This window comes from Bactrocera latifrons, unplaced genomic scaffold (genome assembly GCF_001853355.1).
Source record: "Bactrocera latifrons isolate USDA-ARS-PBARC rearing strain unplaced genomic scaffold, ASM185335v1 scaffold_131, whole genome shotgun sequence".
Classification (NCBI taxonomy): domain Eukaryota; kingdom Metazoa; phylum Arthropoda; class Insecta; order Diptera; family Tephritidae; genus Bactrocera; species Bactrocera latifrons.
In genome coordinates this window covers 634,828-645,657 of record NW_017534753.1, presented here as the reverse complement: position 1 = coordinate 645,657, position 10,830 = coordinate 634,828, and positions in this window count along the sequence as shown.

Genomic DNA, 10,830 nt, shown 5'->3' with positions numbered 1-10,830 from the left:
ATATATAATACATACCATATATGTGTACTATAAATATAATTAATTGAAATATCGACATTAAATCATTGACCCTAGACATTAAATATCTCTGATTCTGCAGAGATTGATTCAAGGACTACCGGTAATACATATAATTGTTTAGATGTTACGCATAGTCGGTGAAATTAGACACCAGGCGTACAAAGAAATAAATTTGGGGGGGGCGGCGTTTTTCCGATCAAATTTTTTATCGTGATAAAAAGAAATGAGAAAGATAAAAATACTTAGTGCTGCCAATAGCTATCCTTTATTATTTGGTGTTCAAAATTTCTTCGCACGAAACATTAACAACTCTCTCTATTCTCGCCAGCCGTATTCCGCAAGTAAGTTTTCAGTCTTTCATGCGCACCAGACTTTATCTGTTTTAGGATGCGCCTTTCCAGTCTGGCATTTAAAATTAACTTTCGTCCAACAGTGTTTTTTATCATGAAGATCTTATTGATTGTCTTATTTTTGAAACCACGCGGTCAGAAATACCAAAAAGCTTAATAAACCTTTTCATTTCTTCCACTTGTATTGCATTTATATATGTCATCTTTAATAAAGTCAAATTTAGGAAAATAATCAAAAAACAACAGAAGTACTCACATTTTACTACAACTGAAACGTAAATATTCCACCACAATTATTTATAGGATAAAAAGAAAAACTTGAAAAGCAGAACAATGTTACGGTGATCAATACTTCTCTAAAATGTATGTGATCAATTAGTTGACATATAGTTGTATATTTCAAGTATAATGTCACTGACAATTTTCCTTCTTAATTTTTTTAGCGATGTCGCTATGAGACATGCCTACATTTTCAAATTTTTTGCACAACGTTAATTTTCGAATGAGACACGAGATATTTTTTACTACTAGTACTAGTACTAGTATAGAAGGTTCACTGTACTGTTTTATTTTACAAATGCCTGTAATACTGACTTCGAAAACGTCAATTGTAATCTTTAAGAAAATAGTATAATATTCTGTAATTTTCTGACATTTCATCATGTGTTATTATGTTTTATTATTTTTTCAAAAATTTGCATTTAATTAAGATATGGCAAAAAATGTAATCTATATACATACATCTATTATGGTTTTCAACTCCACGCGGATCAAAATAATTGAACTTATTTATTGCTCATTTATTTCTTTTCGTTATTGCTCAGGAAAAGGTAAACAATTATTAAAATGGATATTCGTTTTGATTTATATTGTCATGACAAAAAATTTTAGAGCCAAACGTGATATGCTTCGAATAAGTAAAGACATAGAAATTCATAAGACCAAGTAATACAATCACTTTTTTTACCAAACGATGAAGGAATGTTTCTATAAACTCCTCAGTTCCTTGCTGCCGATAGTTATGAAGAATGCATTTTAAATTATTTTATCTTTGAGCTAAGAAAGCTACGATATCTTTAGTTGTTACAAAACCTTCTTCTAATAGCCCAAACAGCCAAAAACGTAGACCCGTGGCCCGTGTCAGCTGATACGACCTATCTTATGGGCGCGCAATGTAAGTGAAGAGCGAAAAACGCTACTCCCTTCTCTCTTTGCCGTCGAAACGTGTCAGCTGATTGCTCTCTCATAACGCAGGGTTGGCAATCTCGATATAATGTAGTAATTATAAAAGTTGTTTTTAATTTGTTTGAAATTTTCTTAAAATAACTAAGGGAGTAGCGTTTGTGGCTTTTTCTGCTATAAATATTATGAGCACCATATTCGTGCGTTGTGGATAAAAATCCAATGACTGACGCTTCAAAATTGTAATTTTACGAAAAAAGCATATTTTTAGGAGTGGTAGATTGTATTCAGTTTTTATATTCGAAACACTTCCCACGATCCTTTAATTTTTCCAATGTTTTCAAATTTTGGCTTGTCTCGTACGAGTACACATGTTTCACTTTTCCATGGATTACCCACAAATCCTGACACAAAACTGATTCAAATAGTTTGAAATTATACATAAAATAGTTCTTTTTTCTTTTCTATTAGTATTTTACCAAATAAATTAATTAATGTTTAACTGCAACTGATCGTTAGCAGTTGAAAATGCTTGATTCTCTAGTCAACACCACTGGCATGAAGTATAAAACTGCAAAACCAAAAAAATTGGAGTTTGACAACACTTCAACCGAAATTTTTTTCTACAAGTTATGTTGAAACCATAAACCCGAGTTTCAAAACTTCAACCAAAACGCAATTGGATTTATACCATAGTATCTTAAATATGTTTGTGTTTTTATACTCTTGCAACCAGTTGCTACAGCTTTGTTCACCTAACGGTTGTACGTATCACCTAAAACTACATGAAATAGAGTTATATGTACATATGCATGTATAAATGACCAGGGTGACGAGAAAAGTTGAAATTCGGGTGACTGTCTGACTACCCGTCTTCCCGTGCAAACTGTAACTTGAGTAAAACTTGAGACATCTTGTTGAAACTTGATATGTAGTGCCGTAGTGTGAAAAAAATTACTAGTTCGTAGACGAGCGTAATCGAAAACCTAAATCTAACACTAAATTAAGATATAAAACCATAATTTGGTACAGGGGGTCGTAGTAGCAAGAGGCTCTTTTGGGAAAACATTTTGGAAAAACTAATAAGAACATATCTCGTAAACTACCAAATTTTCTGAGCGCAAATATTATAAGAACTACCGACCGTGTGAAAATTTAATTCACTCCCCATATAACGATTCTATTAAAAACTACTAAAAGCGCAGTAAATACGCCAGAGGTATCAAATTTAAAACAAAAAATTTAACAATGGGCGTGACGTCGCCCACTTTTCGGTTAAATCCGAATTACCGATTTAGTCAAAATTTAGAACATAGCATCGCTTTCATATTCTTATATCACAGTACGAAAGTGGTCGAAACCGGACTACAACTACTACTATACGACGATATTGATATAATTCAGCGAATTAAAGAAAGCGGCTACGATGGCTAGGTCATGTCGTCCGCATGGACGAAAACCCTCCAGCTCTGAAAATATTTGACGAAGTACCTGTTCTTCATTGGAAAAATCAGGTGGAGAAGGACCTGACTTCGCCTTGAATCTCCTATTGCCGAAAAGCAACGAAAAAGAAGAACGAAACTCTGCTACATAAACCGTATGTACGCCAAAAGAAGAAGAAAGGGAACGTCATCATATTCTTTTAGGTTGGCAAAGTTTAAAATATTTGTCCAGCCCTTGTCCAAAGTCGCATTTCTCAACTTCCTCCAAAGATGTAATAACATCTCTGAAGTTAAATTTTTTTTTATTGATACGAACAATTCCCTTTCGTCGGAGAAAATGGCGTTTCAATTCGAAAGTGCGGTGTCAAGAAGAAGTAAAGACTTTTGAGGCAATCCGACTAGAATTTAGCCTAGTTAAAGAATATATTTGGTGTACTTGAAAAAGAACAAAAAAGTAGTAACAGTACATTAGAATTTACGGGATCTACGATGCAATATATACAGTGACTCACAAAATCACGCTTCAGTTGAATATTCATTTCTTTTTTCATTCCGTCTTGCATATGCAGTCAAACACAAATTCGACTGAATACTTATGTTGCTTGGTGTTTGATGTACCGTTATCTACATGTTTTACGTCGCCACCAAAATTAGCGGTAAAGTAAAATTTGAACAATACGCAGAAGGCAAGTGTGATCTTTCGCTCGAAGTGTTTGGACGTGCGCAAAAAAGTGAATTCATTAAATAGAATASTTTGAATTATTTGAAAAATATAGATATAAAAGGTAAGAGAAAATATGCATACGTTTTTCCGCCGCTATAGTTGCTTATATCTTTGGCAGACATGGGAAAAAAGAACATGGTTATCTCCAATGGAGTTAAAGRCGAGGTGAAAAAATTGTTGATTGATGGTGTGACTCATCGCGAAATTTCTCGAAGGCTGAAAATCTCCGTTGGCATTGTGAGTAAAATTCGCAGAAAATTTGCAGATTTATTCATTAAAAATTGTCTTCCAACAGGACAATGATCCGAAGCACAGAGCAAGAGCGACTCGCAAATGGCTCCAGGACAATAGTATTAGTACACTAGATTGGCCTCCGCAATYTCCGGACCTCAACCCCATCGAGCACCTGTGGGGTATATTAAAAAAATCGGTCGCCGGCGAAGTCGGCTCATTGAGCGAATTATGGCCTAAGGTGCAGCAGGCGTGAGATTCTATTTCGTCAGAAACATGCGCAAATTTGTGTTTAAGTATGCCAAGGAGAATCAAAGCCATTATAGATGCCAAAGGAGGCTATACGAAGTATTAATATTAATTTTTAACCCTGTTAATATTAAGTCACAAAATTGATCACACTGAAATATTACTTGTGTTTTATTCTTTCATATTATATCTTAAAAAAAAACATAAAAAATTTCGAAAATATCAAATCATTTACGAGTTTTTTATCATCGCTTAGGTACGTATTGATACCGTGATCAATTTTGTGAGTCACTGTATACATAAATTTAAAAACTTAAATTACTTACAAGAAAACGACCATTTCATAGCTTCTGTAATTTATTAAGCTACTAGGGGATCCGGCCCACTACGTTGCTGTGGTATACATTTTATACTCTATATGTATATGTATGAGTATAAACTATTCAATACAGTGAGAATTTTACTTACGTATAAAGATCGGTATAAAAGTCCATGGGGTTGTACGAGTACTTGCAGTTTAATTTTGAATATGTTCATACAAATAAATTTCATTGGAAAAAGTAACGAATTTAAGGCTGCTTTCTCAATGTTTGGCCTTTCAGCCTTTCTGTTTAGTTAATAGAGTTGTCCGGGCCATACAAGCCACACATGTGCGTTCAATCTGTATGAAATCGTTTCGCCATACAAGCATACAAACCCATTTGTGTTCGTTCTTCACACAGTAAATGTGTGCGACAAGCAAGAGGAAAATTGTCCGTCCGTGATCTTTCCTATTCGGCGATAAGAGAGAAATGAAATTTTGTGTGCACACAGCGTAAAAAATTAAACATTTTCGCGAACATGAATCGGTATGCGCACAAGCCCATACACGAGCAAACCTCAATCGAACGCACATGTGTGTCGTGTATGCCCACTTTAAATGGCGTCGTGAATCCTACAACATGAACATTTGTAGGAAGGCAGCGACATAACAATGGCCGGCATGTACACAAAACAACACAGCTGTTCATTTTGCATGTACACAATTTCGTTGTTGCCGTACTAATACCTTTCACTGCAATGAAATTTTAACAATTTGTTCAAAGTGAAATTTTGTTTGCATAAAATAAGTAAATAGGTAAATTTATTGCTTTCAATTATCAATTGTTATTACAAATGATATAACAGAGCTGATTTATGCTTTTATTTGTAAAATAAATTCAGGCTTGTTAGAGCTTTGAATAATTTTACATATTACATATTAGTGGCAACCTCTCCTCTCCACTCTGCTCTATACAGTCATCGGCAAAATTTAAAAATATTTTTCAATTTGCCAATGATGCCAGGGCTGAAAAATATTAGCTTGGGTATTTAATAAATTGTACAAAACACTAACCGTGCGATTCCGTACTGTGATACAGTATCAAGTCTCTAAATTTGACAGAGACAATTTTTGAGACTTGAGACGATTTTGCTATTCTGTAAGTGATAGTCACAAACTCTATTACATTTCATTATTCCGAGATGTTTTTATACTTGAATGGAAATAAATATGTCGATAACAAATATTAAATTTTCTATAACACAGTCAAAAAACATAATTATCAGTAAAAACATAAATATGTGTTCACTTTGTTTCATAATATTAACGTAATTTATGTAAAATTTATTTATTTTTAACCTTTTCGTGTTTGAGTTGCTTACAAAGTATGCAATCGATTAATATCTATGATGATCTCTATTCAGTATATTCAAAATGGCAGACACGAGTTCTTTTTGATTTTGTGACTTGCTAACTACCAGGTCTCAAATTTGAGGCAATATTTTGAACTAGAGCTAGAGGCTATTTAGTGAATAGTAACTAGTCACAAATTGAGATTTTACCACAAAATGTCTCAAATAGAGACTGATTACAGAATCCCGCTATAAATTAAACACTTTGGAAATGCATACATATATAAATGCTAGCATGCAAAATCATTAATTAATTTACATAAACATTTATTTTGTCAAAATATGTTCGCACAGTTCAATGAAATTTTATTTCACACGAATTTCGTCAATTATAACGCTGTTCTTCTAGAATCCCGCCTTTTTCACTAACTGCTGGTTGACGGCAAGATGATTGTGTTTTGCTGCCAGCTCAGAAACCAGATCAGGGTGCCCTGCCAGCTGACAAACGAGAGGAAGGAGATTCTTAACAATTTATCTATGCCACAGATAGTCACAAAATCTATTACATTTCATTATTCAGAGATGTCTTTATACTTCAATCAAAATAAATATTCGATAACAAATATTAAATTTTCAATAAAAATAAAAATATATGTTGACTTTGTTCCATAATATTAACGAAATTGATGTAAAATTTATTTATTTTTAACCTTTTYGTGTTTGAGTTGCTTACAAAATATAAAAAAACGACAATCGATTAATATCTATGGTGATCTCTATTCAGTATATTCAAAATGGCAGACAAAAGTTCTTTTTGGTTTTGTGACCCGCTAACTGCCATTTTTCAATTTGAGTCAATGTGGCATACCCCCCAGTTCCCCATAAGAAAAGCAGACCCGACAGAACACCTCGTTGAGCCAAGGGTCGTACGAACAAGATGGACCAAACTACAAAAAATAAACCAACGACCACAACAACTACAGAAGAATCAACCAGTCAACAAAAAAAGACAACGGCCACGGAACAAGACAAGTAGAAGGCCCGGCGGTTGTATGACCCTCGTAGGAAGGCATGAGCGGTGCCAGCCTCAAGTGGTACCTGCGGCACCTCCTGGAGCGAAAGACCCCCGAAGTGGCGGAATCCCTAGCCAAAAGAGGATACAGAGGAAGCAGAACTTCCCCTATAAAGAGAGTGGCAGGACCGCGTCTGATTGTGCGCAAGGCAGCCGGTCAAGTGATCGTGGCCAGGTCAGTGCATCACTGAACGAAATGCGAGGTGACGGAGGAGTCACCTATTCACAGACAGTGAAGCGGAAGAGCGACCAGATCACGCCGCACGAGCCCCCCAACTCCAAACGGATGAGGAGCGGCAGCACGAGAGCGGCCGGTGGCCAACCATCAGCACCGGCTCCCCCCGGGTGGAGGAGGGGCGGCGCAGGCTGTTAAAGGCATCCACATGTCTGTACTGTCTCTAAATTACCCGGCGGAGTCGTTGGTGTCGTAGCAACTCACCGTGCTCCACAACCGCCTCATGAGTTTGAGTTCATTGCTACTTGGCGATTGTTATTGTCCCTAAGCCTATCAAGCTCTAAAGTTACTTTCYGAAAATCGTCGAAGTCCGGCGTGCCTGCCACAACCTTAAGAGCAGTTCCCAAGATGTTTAGGCTACCTGAATGTCTTGTCGGTCCCATTACTGTCCGAAGAAGCTTGTTGATTCGGTCCAGGTCAGCATTCATCAGTTTCGTCATGTGGCTTTCTGGGTACAGTTTTAGCACTGAGCGAGTGTCAATGGTCAATTCAGCGTAGGCAGTCAGGTTTGTCGTATGTCTGATGTAATCGTACGAGTCCCATAAAACCACGTCACCATTCGTAATCGGTAAGTAGTCTGAGTGTGAGTAATCCACAATCTTTCAAACTGTGGAGGTCGAGGTCAAGCTAAGCATAAAGAGCAGAGGTCTAAAAAGAGAAGGAAAGACAGAAGCAAAGAAGATCGTAAGACTTAAAAATATTTTATTCGACTATCGGAGATTATCCTTATGAACTATTCTACCTTTAACCCTGACCGTAGTAACCCAGGTCCTCCTGGACTATGCCCTCCACATATAAGGGGGTAAGTTTGTTTCCCAACCGTCTATTTGACTTACTGGACTGTTTCTCCAACGGCAAATGTTCTCGCTATCCTGTTTTTATTATAAGTCCTTAACATTGCTTCTTGAGCCTTTTCTACCTTATTTTTTGCTTCTGTCCCACCTACCCGGGAATGAAAACGCGGCGCCCTCCCTGGGGTGGAGTTCAAAGGTGGTATGTTACAGAGGGACTGCTTGGACGAGTCTCGAGCTTGGACGCCAACTGGCTGCGGGAGTTTGCCTCAAATCTGGGAGGCTGGACGGGTCCCGTCCTCTGTGCAAAAAGGGTGGAGGACCTGTCGGTCATGCACAGAATGACGATGCTGCTCCCCCGATGCGGAGACAAGCCGTAGTTTGCTCTGGGTCTGATTAAGAACCAGAACCGGGCCATAAGCATCGCGACCTTTCGTATCGTAAGCAGCCAGGTCGAGGAAAAGGAGACCTAAAGGGATGGAGATTGTACCTGTACATTGACGACGACTCGTACAGGTACGTCCGTGCAGCGAGCTTCCGCCTGTTTTACAGGCTTAGCACGGTGGTTATGAGGTCACCTAAACCCGCGAAAACAGGGAGCAAGGAAGCTGGAAAAGCTGCCACTCAGCCAAGGGGTAGCGGAGCTGTGGTAGCCTCGGTGGTGCAGAAGGTGCAGGTAGATGAGGTCGCGAAACAACCCAGCGTGAGCATGGCTGAACAGGCTACGCTTGCCGCGTCCGTCGACGTCCCAGATGTCCAGGGAGAAGAGCTCAGCATTCATACAGAGGGGGAAGATTCACCAATACGGCTCTGTACCAGTTCAGCTCTGAGATAGAGAGTTCACTGGAGAAAGGGGAAGTAGTACTATGCGCCTTCTTGTACATCGAAGGTGCCTTTGACAACACATCTCACAGGAGTGTAGCCAGGGCACTGGAGAGAAGGAAGGTGATAGCACCGGTGCGTAGATGGATAGAGGCCGTACTGCGCACCAGAATCGCTGAGACCACAGTAGCTGGTACAAGGATCCGTCTTGGCACAACAAGAGGCTGCCCACAGGGAGGTGAGCTATCAGCACTGCTATGGAGCCTTGTCGTGGACGATCTGTTAGCACTGATAACTGACATTGGGATCCGCTGCCAAGGGTATGCGGACGACATTGAGATTATAGCCAAAGGTAAATTTGAGGATACTCTCTGCGACTTTGGTCTTTCGCTGGATTCTACTTAGCGGTGGAAGCAGCATGTGAACCAGACCGTAGTCAAAGAACAAAGGCGTTAATGGTTGCTGTTTACTAATGTGACAAAACTTGCAAATGAATACATTTGGAATATAATAGGAATATTATATTAAAGTTTTTAGTAAGTTCCGCATTAAAGGAAGATTTTAAGAGATAAAATATATCGAATGAATAAAGACGCATTTGGGTGTTAAATTACGTTTATTACGTTTTGTAAATCTTCTTTAAAGGGGAAGCCTGCTTTAGAAGTTTAAAGATTGAATTCTTCTTTGCTTAAATTTCTTTAAAAATTATCTAAGAATATTACCCCAAAGTTATAGATGGGAACTCGAAATATTGTCGAAGCTAGAAGGGAAATAGTGAACGAGCGTCTAGCAGATACATATATGAGCGCTTGGGCAGAAAGCGAAAACTTTGACGGCGATTTCTCGGTTTTTCAGTTTTACGATTTTTCTTAATTGGCGGACAGGAAAAAAAAGCTTAACCTCATATGAAATTGGGTCAAAGTTTATTATCTTTGACATTAAATTATCTTCTATTTAAACTGAAATATACTAAGAAAAGTTAAATTTGAACACATGTTTAAACAACATAAAGTCAAATTGTTTTAGTCAAACACCACTCTTTTCAAATTTTTAGATTTTTAAACTTTTTTTGAAATTTTCCTAGTTTAACTTGAACATACGTTTTTAATAAATATGATTTTTTTTCCATAGAAATTGCGTCCTGCATACTGCCCGCCGTCTGACAAATGCACCCGCAAGATGCATCGGGCAATTGCTTCCCTAAGGCAGAATATCAAAGAATTCATATCCAAAAAATTTTCGGGTGATGTTAAAATATATAACTATAAGCCTTAGACATTTCGCTTTAATCAACTATTTCTATCCCTCCCAAAAAAAAAGCAGGTTCCCCCTTAAATATCCGCATTTTTTCCAAAACTCAATAATTAAGACTTTTCATTTTTTATACTTATGTTTTGTCCTATAGAAATAAAGATACATCAATTCTTAACAATAAAATAACTTGATTTCTTCACTTACATTTCAAATCTGTGTGCGACTATCTTCTCGATTTGTTTCTGACAGCACAACCGATAAAATTGGTTTCCGTGACACCTAAAACCGATACAAATTCTGTTTCGAATATCAAACCAATAATGTCCGAATTCATGACACCTACTGCTTTTTTTTGATCGGTTTCAATTCTGATTCCGCAAACTATCAGATTCCACAACACCACTGAATGTTCCAATTGCCCTCCTCCCGAAAGAAAGTATTACCTAATCAATTAACTTCATGAAGACGTTTGAGGTTACCCTCGGCAGCAAAAATGAGTGGAACGCCTTCTAGAGTGAAGTGCTAATGCTGAGAGATAGCACATTGAAGTGGTACATCGACGGCTCGAAAACGTCGGAAGGAATTGGTGCAGGGATCGCAGGTCCACGTACCAAGTTCTCAATATAATTGGGAAGCTTCCCGAACATTTTTCAGACCGAAGTCTTGGTCATAAGTCGGTGCATAGAGATAAACCTCCATCGCAACGAGCGAATAACTATTCTTAGCGATAGTCAAGCGGCACTAAAAGCGATCTCCTCTTATGAGATCAAATCGCTACTAGCCGGAAACGAACCATGCCTATAC